General features: G+C 46.1%; 2 protein-coding genes and 1 pseudogene across 10 annotated transcripts in view; 2 read left to right on the top strand and 1 right to left on the bottom strand.

Annotated features, from left to right (window-relative positions):
* The window catches only part of CCDC186 (coiled-coil domain containing 186), a 55,016-nt gene extending 54,907 nt beyond the window's left edge, over nt 1-109 (bottom strand). The window contains exon 1 of the mRNA XM_053312709.1: nt 15-109. The gene's annotated coding sequence lies outside the window, so the exon portion shown is untranslated. The remainder of the gene's footprint in view (nt 1-14) is intronic.
* Nucleotides 110-794: 685 nt separating this feature from the next.
* LOC128352269 (uncharacterized protein K02A2.6-like) lies at nt 795-6,572 on the top strand (annotated as a pseudogene).
* Nucleotides 6,573-8,324: 1,752 nt separating this feature from the next.
* Nucleotides 8,325-12,503, top strand: part of TDRD1 (tudor domain containing 1) — a 123,648-nt gene continuing 119,469 nt past the window's right edge. For 2 of the 9 annotated variants that reach the window (XM_053312698.1, XM_053312695.1), the window contains exon 1: nt 8,650-8,761. The gene's annotated coding sequence lies outside the window, so the exon portion shown is untranslated. Of the gene's footprint in view, nt 8,521-8,612; nt 8,852-9,037; nt 9,477-11,841; nt 11,945-12,503 lie in introns of those variants that run through there. The other 7 variants (XM_053312702.1, XM_053312700.1, XM_053312694.1 and 4 more) reach the window with 7 other exon arrangements.

Below are 12,503 nucleotides of genomic sequence, written 5' to 3'. Positions count from 1 at the left end.
AAATTAGACATTACATTCATATTAGATTAGATGATACGTTTCCTAGAAGTCAGCCTCGTCGAAAACAGTGAGAATGACTTCCTTCCGAGTACATATACACAGCATTGCATTGGGCTTCGCATTTAGATTCTAACTTGTGACCACTTTTCTTATAATGTTTGCACTGTTATGTCCAAGCGAGTAAATATCGCGAGACCATCTTATTAGGATAATTACGGTACTAACTGTTTCGGTGCCATAATTGGTTTCAGCTGTATTAAATGTTATTTTATTGTATAATTTTAACTACGGGCTAATTGTTATAGAGCCCACCCTTTGTAATGGTCGGCAGCTGGTTCCAGAGCGTATATATTTGGAGCTGGCTGAGAGCTAGCAGAGTCGTGTGGAGTCTTGAACAAGAAAGCCGTGAATAAAGCCACTGACGATTTACCCAGCATTGTTGGTCTTCTCACTGGGGCTGTTGAACACAACATATTGGCGACGAGGGTCTGAGGATGAGTTCCTACTCACCCAACATTGGGCCGTTTTGTGTCTTGGAACCAGATAAGTGGAAACTTTATGAACTGCAATTTGCCAACTTTTTGGTTGCTGAAAGGATAGACGGTGAGGAACGACAAAAGGCGTGTTTTCTTGCCCGTTGCGGTTTGCCTACCTTGGAGTTGGCAGTGAATTTCCTGCTGCCTCGGGACATCGCGACTGTGTCCCTGAAAGACATTTTGGTCACGTTGAGGGGCCATTTCAAACCTACGGTATCAATCTTTCCGGCGCGGCTGGCATTCCACAGATGAGATCAACAACCGGGAGAGTCTGTTGCAGACTATACGGCAGCACTTCGTTTAGCGGCTGCTCTGTGCCAATGGGCTGAACTGGAGGAAGTCCTCCGGGACAGGTTACTGCTGGGACTATTGGATGAGGCGGCACAGAGGCGGCTTTTGAAGCAGGAGAGTTTGTCCTTTGCAGAAGTTCTGAAGGAGGCCCTTGCATCTGAAGCTGCGGATTCGGGAGTCAAGGTTTTCAAGCAGAGAACTGCCGAAGTGAGTGCTGGGGGCTCCGCTGTACAAAGACAGGGAAGCCCTGAGTCAGCCACTGATTCCAGCGAGGCCGAAGACGACGTTGGGAAGGTGCACCAAAAGACTGGCAGGGGCACTAAGGGTTCCACCGCCCCATGTGCAGGGTGTGGCAACCGCCATGTGCGTGCAAAGTGCCCGTTTAAGAACGCTGAGTGCCACGGTTGTGGGAAATGGGGTCATATAGCAAAAGTTTGCAGGCAGAGAGCGGAAGGGCGCCGGGGTGATGGTCATCGCCAGTGGAGGGACCAGTCTGTGTCCAAGGTTACCACGGCCCACCCAAGGGAATCTAGGGTGCAGGCGGCTATAGAGAGGTTTGTTGTGGGTGTATCAATACAAGGGACACTTACCTCGATGGAGATTGACTCGGGAACGTCTTACTCGATTATTTCACAGAGGGACTTCCAGACGATTTCGCCTGCTGCCCGTCCCCCTCTACGTGCGCTTAAAGTGTCTTTATGTGACGTGCAGGGGCGCCATATTCCGGTATTGGGAATTGGCACGTTTCATGTAAAATTCAAGGGTCGTTCCACACAGCTGCCTTTGGTCGTCGTGAAGCAGGGTCGGAATAATTTGTTGGGGGTCCAGTGGTTTGAGCCACTGGGAATTGCCTTTACAGGCATCCATGCCGTTGAGACTGATCCTATCCAAGACATCTGTGAGAAATATAGGGAAGTGTTCCAGCCAGGATTGGGAACCTATACGGGACAACCTATTGCCTTCGACTTGGATCCAGGGGTACAGCCCGTCAGATTAAAGCCTCGGCGGGTTCCGTTTGCGTTGAAGGACAAAATAGAGGAGGAACTGGACAGATTGGTCGCCCAAGGGGTTTTGGAACTGATTGACTCCGCCCCTTGGGAGACACCGATAGTGACGGTGTTGAAGGCTAACGGGGACATTCGAATATGTGCAGACTACAAATGTACTATTAATAAGGCGATTCGTGCAAATGCTTATCCAGTTCCAGTTGTAAGTCATTTGTTGGCCTCCTTGCGTGGAGGCAGATGTTTTGCTAAACTGGACTTGGCTCAGGCTTATCAGCAATTGCCAGTTACACCTGAGGCAGTGCTATGCCAAGCTATAGTTACCCATAAGGGAGCGTTTCGGGTAAATCGGTTGCAATTTGGGGTAAACGCTGCTCCTGGCATTTTTCAAGCGCTAGTTGAACGCATTTTGAAGGGAATTAATGGGGTTCTGTCATATTTTGATGATGTTCTCATTTCAGCAGAAAATAAGAGGGAACTGGCTGGAAAGTTGGGGGAAGTGTTGCAAAGGTTTCAGGATGCAGGGTTGCAAGTAAAAAAAGAGAAATGTGTCTTGCATACTGAGGAGGTGGAGTTTTTGGGTTTCAGGGTCACTCCTGAGGGGATTAGACCTTCTGAGTCCAAAGTTCGAGCTATTTGGGGGGCCCCCGCCCCACCTCAAAAACGAAACTGCAGGCATTTTTGGGGTTGCTTAATTTCTATCACACATTTTTACCGCAGAAAGCAGCATGGGCTGAACCGCTGCATCACTTACTCAAGAAACAAACGGTGTGGCATTGGGGACCCCGTCAGGAGGAGGCGTTTAAAAGGGTAAAAAGTTTACTAACGTCAGAAGCTATTCTGACTCATTTTGACCCTAGGAAACCCATACTGTTAGTATGCGATGCATCCCCAGTAGGTGTCGGGGCTGTGTTGTGCCATGATTTGGGAAATGGATTAGAGGCGCCAATTGCTTTTTTACTCCAGGTCATTGACCAAGACTGAAAGGAACTATGCACAGATAGACCGGGAAGCGTTAGCGATTATTGCAGGGACAAAGAAGTTCCATGACTTCATCTATGGGCGGAAATTTACCATAGTGTCAGATCATAAACCCCTCCTGGGCATTTTTGTGCCAGGTAAACAGACCCCCCAAATTCTGTCACCCCGAATGTTACGCTGGGCGATGTTTTTGCAGGCATATGATTTCAGTTTGATCCATCGTCCCGGGGCAGCTATCAGTCATGCGGATGCATTATCTAGATCCCCCATCCCTTGTGAGGAACCAGAAGAGGCCAGGCATCAAGTTCTGTTGATAGAGGCACTACCCAGCCCTCCTGTTACGGCGGTGGATATCGCCAGAGAAACAGGCAGGGACCCGATGTTGACCAGGGTGCGGGGTTGGATGCAGAAGGGATGGCCGGTCAAGCCCCCATCAGATGAGTTTAGGGTTTTCCATCAAAAAAGGGATGAGCTCTTTTTAGAGCGGGGTTGTTTACTATGGGGTCAGCGAGTTGTGATACCGGAGGTTCTAAGGAAGAGAGTCTTGCAGGTTTTACATATTAGCCATCCGGGAATTGTGAAATCTAAGGCACTGGCATGGAGCTATTTTTGGTGGCCCAGGTTGGATTTAGATGTTGAAAAATGGGTAGGGAGTTGTGTGGATTGTCAGGCATCGAGGCCAGAGGAGCCACAACTGCCACATAGGGAGTGGGATACTGCAAGAGGACCATGGTCCAGGATCCATGTGGATTTTGCAGGCCCATTCAAAGGAACAATGTTTTTGTTGGCTGTTGATGCATATTCTAAATGGCTAGAAGTCTTTCCAGTTGCTGGCACAACTTCTACTATCACCATAAGAAAGTTAAGGCAACTATTTAGTACTTTTGGGTTGCCAGATGTGTTGGTCACGGACAATGCACTAAATGATCCACTTGGGAACGCGGGGTGGGGTGGGTGGGTGGGGTTGGAGGAAGAGGTGAAAAGCCAAAGGCTCAGTATCTGTCATCAAAATCATATCAGGAGCTTAAAATGCATCGAACCTGGCACAGATAGGAAATGAAACCACTGAGATAAAATGCACTAAGCAAGACCTGCTTTTTCTGCCTAGTAACAGGTTCTACGTCTGCCTCTCCCAGCCTACATATATTAATCTGCATTGAGGTTAAAATCATTAGATCTTCACCCCCTGCCCCCTCGGGAAGCTCTTATCAGTTTGCTAGGGAGCTGAGAACCAGAGTATCAGTTGCAACAGTAGCTGCTCCCCCATGGCTAATCGTGAGTGAGGGGAGGATTCTTCCCTCCTCTGGCTCCCGCAGCAGCTCCTAAGCGGAACTGAAAGCTGACACATCAACAAAGATGGCTGCCACAGACACCAGAGCAACTTCTGCTGGGGAGGAGGAGCGGAGGCGGGCCTAGATCTGCTAATCTGCCTGCAAAGGAGGAGGAGAGCGGGACTGGCGATTTTTTTGAAGCAGGCGAGGAGTCAGTGAGAGAATGAGGCGCGCGCCGGGAAGGTTTCTCCTCTGCACACCTTGCATTGCATTTCCCAACAGCTTGAGTCACACGCCCTGAAGCTACCGTCATTTTTCTCAGGCGTACGATGACTAAGAATTATAGTAAACCGGATGGAATCGATGCCTCCTCCTGGTACCTGGGCGCGTCTAATCAGAATTCTACCACACGGGTTTCAGAGGATTATAGCTGCTCTTGGTGATGTGGCTGCATGGTTCTACCTCGCTGCCACAGAGCACAATTATTTCAAAGTAAAATAAAGTCCATACGATTAAACCCCTTATTTCCTTTCCTCTACCCATAGCATAGCTCACAAACCACCGTATTACAGTGGAAGCAGAGTGATTATATACAGATACCACTTCAAGTAGTTTGTGTCTTTATGCTTTAAAGCATGCGTCATAAAATTAGACATTACATTCATATTAGATTAGATGATACGTTTCCTAGAAGTCAGCCTCGTCGAAAACAGTGAGAATGACTTCCTTCCGAGTACATATACACAGCATTGCATTGGGCTTCGCATTTAGATTCTAACTTGTGACCACTTTTCTTATAATGTTTGCACTGTTATGTCCAAGCGAGTAAATATCGCGAGACCATTTTATTAGGATAATTACGGTACTAACTGTTTCGGTGCCATAATTGGTTTCAGCTGTATTAAATGTTATTTTATTGTATAATTTTAACTACAGGCTAATTGTTATAGAGCCCACCCTTTGTAATGGTCGGCAGCTGGTTCCAGAGCATATATATTTGGAGCTGGCTGAGAGCTAGCAGAGTCGTGTGGAGTCTTGAACAAGAAAGCCGTGAATAAAGCCACTGACGATTTACCCAGCGTTGTTGGTCTTCTCATTGGGGCTGTTGAACACAACATATTGGCGACGAAGGTGGGATACTGCAAGAGGACCATGGTCCAGGATCCATGTGGATTTTGCAGGCCCATTCAAAGGAACAATGTTTTTGCTGGCTGTTGATGCATATTATAGCAATAGCACTTACATTTATATACCGCTCTATAACCGAAGCTCTCTAAGCGGTTTACAATGATTTTAGCATATTGCCCCCAACATTCTGGGTACTCATTACCGACCTTGGAAGGATGGAAGGCTGAGTCAACCTTGAGCCCTTGGTCAGGATTGAACTTGTAACCTTCTGGTTACAGGGCGGCAGTTTTACCACTGCGCCATCAGGGGCTCATATTCTAAATGGCTAGAAGTCTTTCCAGTCGCTGGCACAACTTCTACTATCACCATAAGAAAGTTAAGACAACTATTTAGTACTTTTGGGTTGCCAGATGTGTTGGTCATGGACAATGCTTCTACATTTACGTCTGCTCAGTTCCAGGATTTTTTGGACAGGAATGCAATCCGGCATGTAACTTCAGCCCCTTTTCATCCAGCGACGAACGGTCAGGTAGAAAGGCTAGTAAGAACTACAAAGGAAGCGCTGAGGCGCATGGGGCCAGGGGATTTAGAATTACATCTGTGCCAATTCCTCCTAACTTATAGGGTTATGCCCTTGGTGTCAGGTCAGTCACCGGCAGAGGTGCTCATGCGGAGAAAGCCAGTTACCCTATTGAATAAATTAGATCTAGGGCGTATGGAAGATAGAGGTACAAACATCGGGGTGGCATCACCTAAGAGTTTTGTAGTGGGCCAGCCAGTCCACTGCAGGAACTATGCCTCTGGTCCCGCCTGGACTAAGGGTAATATAATGGACCAGACTGGCCCTGTTTCATATAGAGTACAAACAGAACTTGGGCAGGTCTGGAGGCGTCATGCCGAGCAATTGCGGCATCGGGTGACCAATGGAGATGGTGGACAAGAAAGTGGGCAGGTTAGTAAGCCAGAGGATGACAAAGAACAGGTGGTTGACCTAGAGGAATCACACGAACTAGAGCAACTAACTGAGGAGCAATCCGAGGCTGTTGAATCAGCTAGCCAGGAGCCTGTGGCAGCCCCAGCAACAGAGCTAAGCTCGGAGAGGGTTGTTAACACTCCCCGGCGGTCCAAAAGAGAGCGTGGGCCCCCGAGGTATTGGAAGGATTATGTCGCTATCTAAGGGGGAAGGGATGTTATGTCCAAGCGAGTAAATATCGCGAGACCATTTTATTAGGATAATTACGGTACTAACTGTTTCGGTGCCATAATTGGTTTCAGCTGTATTAAATGTTATTTTATTGTATAATTTTAACTACAGGCTAATTGTTATAGAGCCCACCCTTTGTAATGGTCGGCAGCTGGTTCCAGAGCGTATATATTTGGAGCTGGCTGAGAGCTAGCAGAGTCGTGTGGAGTCTTGAACAAGAAAGACGTGAATAAAGCCACTGACAATTACCCAGCGTTGTTGGTCTTCTCATTGGGGCTGTTGAACACAACAGCACGAAATTAGGTCACAGTGATTACGGCGGAGCAACTTCCAAGTAGCGTGCTCAAGCTACTGTAAATAGACTTTGGATGATTGGTTGATTGATTAAGTGCTGTAAAACGGTGTAAACTCTTAGGGACCACATAGATAAATTCTCTCGAGTATGATCTGTCTTCAACTTGGCCTTTAAGGTCTCTCAGTGGGTACATTAATTGCTGTCGTAATCGAGTCCATCCACTTTGCTGTTGGTCGTCCTCTTCTTCTCTATCCTTCAACTTTCCCCAGCATTAGGGACTTCTCAAGGGAACTGGGGTTTTGCATAATGTGTCCCAAGTATGAGAGTTTGAGCCTGGTCATTTGTGCCTCGAGTGAAAATTCTGGATTGATTTATTCTATGAGCCATTTGTTTGCTCCTACTCCTTTTAGATTGTGAGCCCTTTGGGGACAGGGATCCATCTTATTTATTTATTATTTCTCTGTGTAAACCGCCCTGAGCCATTTTTGGAAAGCCGGCATAGAAATCTAATAATAATAATAATAATAATAGAAAGGCATAAAATGCCTTCATAAATTCCAGTCAAGTTATGCCATCACATCAGATCATCCTGGAGATAATCTATTTGTGTGGTCACTAAGAGTCGACACAGACTTAATCAACCAGGAGCAAGATGGTAAAATCAATGTTTAATATATTTGGGCAAAGTGCATTTCAGAAAACAATTTATTTCTTACAGCAAGAGAGATTATTTGCATTAAGCAAGTTTATGAACTAGACTTTCTTAGCATGCCTCAGAGCCCTTTCATTTAAATATTGTTAGATTAGGATGTTCTTGTGTAGTTGCTAGAATTTCTGGGAAGGTTGAAATCCCCACTTCTCAGTGCACTGGCTGTCTTATTATTTCACAGTCATCATTTCTCTCAGCCTAATTTACCTCACAGGGTTATTGTGAAGGTAAATTACTGTTCTGAATGGCAAAAGTTCAGCATACTAATCTAATAAAACAAAGGAAGGAGCTGCAATTCAGGGGAAATAACTCTTTAAAAGGAAAAACATCATGGGAAAGAGCAGGTGCTGCGAGGGGGAGCTGTGTTACAAATCATCATTTACATCATGTGCCTGTATTATTTGCATAAACTGCATTCCACACACATATCTCAGCAACAGATAAGATACCACTACCAAAGGGGAGTGGGGGATTTTAGCAATCTGAGACGACAACCAAATGCATTCAGTTTGACCTACATACAGTTCAATGCACATTTACTCATAAATAAGCCCAAATTGTATCAACGGGGTTACTGGCTCCAAGAAAGAATGCATAGGGCTGCATCTTGAGCCACAGTTTCAGTTTCCCGGGCATTTGATTGGGGCTTTTCTAACAGCTGGTAAGGCAACGCTTAGGCCTCGGTCATGTCTCTGTTAACGATGAGGCCCCCGTACAGTATGCTACTCGAAATATGAACATTGTATACGATTCTTCTTTTATGCAGCATACGCATATTATTGCAATGCTGCGATGGAACAATGCAATTGCCAGTGTAGCATGAAACACAGAGCAAAATAAGCGTGTGTATCAGGATCAAGCAGTAACCGTGATACAAACACCACTATGGCGATGTCTTCTGCAGCGAATACGTAGAATAGCGCGTGCCAGGCATTTTGAGCGTGCAAGAGGGTAGTGCAGCAGGCTGCCTAAAATGCATTTCTGAGTCGCTATAAGACGGCGTAGCCACAAGACGATCAACATAAGTGCACAAAAAATGTGTGTGAGCCGACTGGAGCACCTTTAAAAAGCAGCGCGGCTAGTCTGCCACTGTAAGGATAAGTAAGTTGCCCGGCTCCTAATCTTTCCTTCTACTACTAGAGTAAAATAGCGCAACTAAACCAACTTCGTTTCGTCTTCCCGCTTCCTTTCCACGAAGGACGTTCCAGACGCATGCGCGCTTGAAAACGCGAGGTGGCGGGAGCGGGGTGACGCATGAGGTCTCGGGCGCAGCGGCCAGCACGAGAAGCCGAAGAGGAGGAGGACGGCTGGACGGACAAACCGCGGAGGGGGACTGGCTGAAGTAAGAGGGAGCCTTAAGTCTCTTAGGAGGTGGCGGCGGGAGGTGTGCTTCCAGTCCTGTCGGGATTTTGACGCGGGAAAAGAGTTATAGGTACCCTGTCTCGAGCTCGGCCGCCTTTTGTACGGTTGTGCCAAGAGGCGGAGGGGGGGCGGGGCGTGGGTAGCATTGCCAGATTGTCGGCGTGTTTGGTTAATCCATTCCTTGATTCAGGCAGGAGCGTAGCTATAATTGAGTGGATGGGAGGTTCCTGACGCCCTCCTCCTGCTCCACCCCTTCCTATTTCCTTTATCATTTCCCTCACCCCAAGGGGCCGCTGGGGAGAGGAGCAAACACTAGCCCCCTCTTCCTTAGCTCCGTTCCTGGATCCAGGCTAGCTAAAGCTGGCCTGGCCCTGGATCAAGGAATGGGTCAGTCAGAACCACGACAGTCGTATTTTAAGGATGCCGTCCGACGACGCCCGTTTGGTTCACTACGCGGAGCGCCTCCAGAAGCGCTTGTGACGGCGGTGCTTGCCGGTGTTCGCTCCCTATTGTTGCGGCACGGGCAGCCCCTCCCCTTGGCTTCCAGTTAGGTCTGTTTGCACCAGGGATGCTGCCCACTCCCTGCAGTTGTTGCTTCATCGTCGACGTTTAGCAGTTTGACTCCACAGCGCGTCCCCAGTTTGCAGGAGGGAAAGGGACTTGGACTGAGCGAGAGCGGCCAGCAGCAGCTAGCGGTCTGTCTTCCATTTGATCATCACTCACATTTATTTGTTTAATAGTGTGAGTCTCTCTCTCCCTTTAGTGTTGGACACTAAGGCTAGTAGCAAGACTCCGACACAACTACTGTGGAACTACTAGCTTGTTGACGGTAGAATAATAAGATGATTAGTGCAACCTCTACCAGAAACGAATAGATAAATCTTTGATGTAGTATTCTGTTGTAAAAGGAGAAGTTTTTCCTTTCCTGTACTAATGCAGAGTGATTCTGTGACACCTTACTTTCTTTTCCTGGAAGGGACTTGAATTGATAAATAAACCCTACACACTGGTATTCCTTAAATTGGCAAGAATTCACCTTATATTGCCCTCAGCCTGGCTTAACGGTTTGTTTTAAAGTCTGCTATAAAGTCTGCCAGCTGCACTAAAGCTACAGACAGAAATGGTTGAGACTATTTGAGTTAGGATTATCATTAATAGCTGACTAGAGTGTCAAGTATATAGTAATCATAACACTAGGTATTATTGTATGTGAATAGTAACGTCAGGTTTTTTGCAAACAAAACTTTATACAGCAACATATGGTGAGCCATGCTTTGGGGAAATCTGTGGTCCCAGTTAACTGAAGGTAAAACTGTGTAAAAGTGATCCCCAATGTAACTTAGTCAGGACCAAACAAAGGCATATTTAAAACCCTAGAATAGTGCACCTCTTTTTAAAAATTGAACACAGATAGTCATTCTAAGAACAGCCTTGCTGAATTGGGCCCAATGCCCATTTAGTCCAGCATTCTGTTTCCCATTGTGGCCCACCAGATGCCTTTGGGAATCCCACAGAGGTAAAAGCATGCCCTCTCATGCTGTTGCTTCCCTGCAGCTGGTATTCAGAGGCATCCCAGCTCTGAGCTAGGAGGTAGCCTATAATCAAAACTAGTAGCCATTGTTGGACCTGCCTTCCATGTCTAAGCCCATGTTAAGTCTATCCAAGCTGGTGGCCATCACCACATCCCGTGGCAGAGAATTCAGTCGATTAATTATGCACTGTGTGAAAAAGTACTTTCTTTTGTCAATCTTAAATTTTCTGGCAATCATTTTCATGGGATGACCCCTGGTTCTGGTGTTCTGAGAGGAAGGGAAATTTCTCTCTATCTCTTCACTCTCCATACCATACATGTTTTAAAGACCTTTATTAAATCCCTCTTCAGTCACCTTTTTTCTAAAGTAAAAAGCCCCAGGGCTGTTTTTCACACAGCAGCTTTACAATGAGTTACTGTGAGTTTGAAGTTGCCCCCCAAAATGAACAAAAGATTTTTTTGTTATAGAAATCGGGCTTCACTCTAATACACACTGTAAAACTAGAATCTTGAGTGAAGTGCTCCCTGATAGCTCGCAGGGTCTTTCACATGAAATTTCTTATTTCACAGTGTGTAAACCAGAACTATAGACAAGGTAAAGGTGCATTTATAGGGGCTGCAGAGTTGTAGCTTTCCTACAGCTGAGCTCCCTAGTAGAGTCTACATGATTTGAGAATCCATCCTCTTCACATTGGATTTGTAGCTTTTAGTTTTGTACAATTCTTCTGCAGTTTCCCAAACATTGCAAGCTCCATTATGTGAAATCTTGCTCTGATGAATATCTTCTTTTCATACAAGTATTAAAGTTACATGAGCTCTCTGTGGTGATGGTCATAAGAACATAATAGCCCTGCTGAATCACTCCCAAGGTCCAGCATCCAGTTTCACACAGTAGCCCACCAGATGCCTCTGGCAAGCCCACAAGCAAGAGGTGAGAGCATGCCCTCTCTTCTGCTGTTGCTCCCTTGCAACTGGTATTTAGCGGCATCTTGCCTCTGATGCTGGAGGTGGCCTTTAGCCACCAGACCAGTAGCTATTGATAGACCTGTCCTCCATAAATTTATCTAAGCCCCTTTTATGTCTTTAAAATGGAATTAGATAAATTCACAGAGTCCATCAATGACTGTTAGTCTTGATGGCTATATGCTACCTTCCCATTCAAAGGCAGTATGCCTCTGAGTATTAGTTGCAGGGCAGCAGTAGCAGAGAGTGTGCATGCCCTCATCTCCTGCTTGTGGACTTCCAAGAGGCATCTGGTGAGCCACTGTGGAAAATAGGATACTGTACTAGATAGGCCATTTGGTCTGATCCGGCAAGGCTGCTCTTATGTCCTGTTGTTAGCCTTTGTTATGATTTGGATATGTTGAATCGGTATATTGCTCCTTGCCTCATCCACAAGAGAGTCATGGACTTTGGCCCAGTTCACCTTGTCTTGTATTTGTTAGAAAATCAGAATTAAAAGTATATACTTTTGCTTGGAATATACAAAGCTGCCTTATTGAATCGGGCCATTACATTACTCCATCTAGGTCTGTATTGTCTGGCAGCGGCTGTCTGGGGTTTCAGACAAGGGCCTTTCTCATCCCTCACTGGAGATGTTGGAAATTGAACCTTGGACCTTCTGCATACAAGGCATGTGAACTACCACTGAGCTGCAGCCCTCCTTTTAAATAATCTGGTTGAAATAGACTAGCATACCAAACCAAGACAAAGTTTAGTTTAATAATAAATAAATAAGATGGCTCCCTGTCCCCCAAAGGGCTCACATTCTAAAACACACACACACACACACACACACACACACACACACACACACACACACGACAGACACCAGCAACAGTCACTGGAGGTACTGTGCTGGGGGTGGATAGGGCCAGTTACTCTCCCCCTGCTAAATAAAGAGAATCACCACGGTAAAAGGTACCTCTTTGCCCAGTTAGCAGGGGATATGGCCGTTTATTTCTGTCTATGAAATTCAGGAAGGGTAACCATCTCTCAAGAAAATGATCTCTCTAATTTGAGTTCATGGAACTTTTAATATGTAGTGTTTTCTTATCCATTACCATGAGCTCCCATATCTTGTCAAACCACCCTTTAATAGAGGGTTGCTTCCTTCTTTTCCATGCATTGGAGATTCTGAATTTTGCTTCCATTAAAGGTAAACCAATTAAATCTTCATGAATAACTAGAC

This window comes from Hemicordylus capensis, chromosome 3 (genome assembly GCF_027244095.1).
Source record: "Hemicordylus capensis ecotype Gifberg chromosome 3, rHemCap1.1.pri, whole genome shotgun sequence".
Classification (NCBI taxonomy): domain Eukaryota; kingdom Metazoa; phylum Chordata; class Lepidosauria; order Squamata; family Cordylidae; genus Hemicordylus; species Hemicordylus capensis.
The sequence above is the reverse complement of the archived record's forward strand: the minus strand, read 5'-3'. Positions and strand labels throughout refer to the sequence as shown.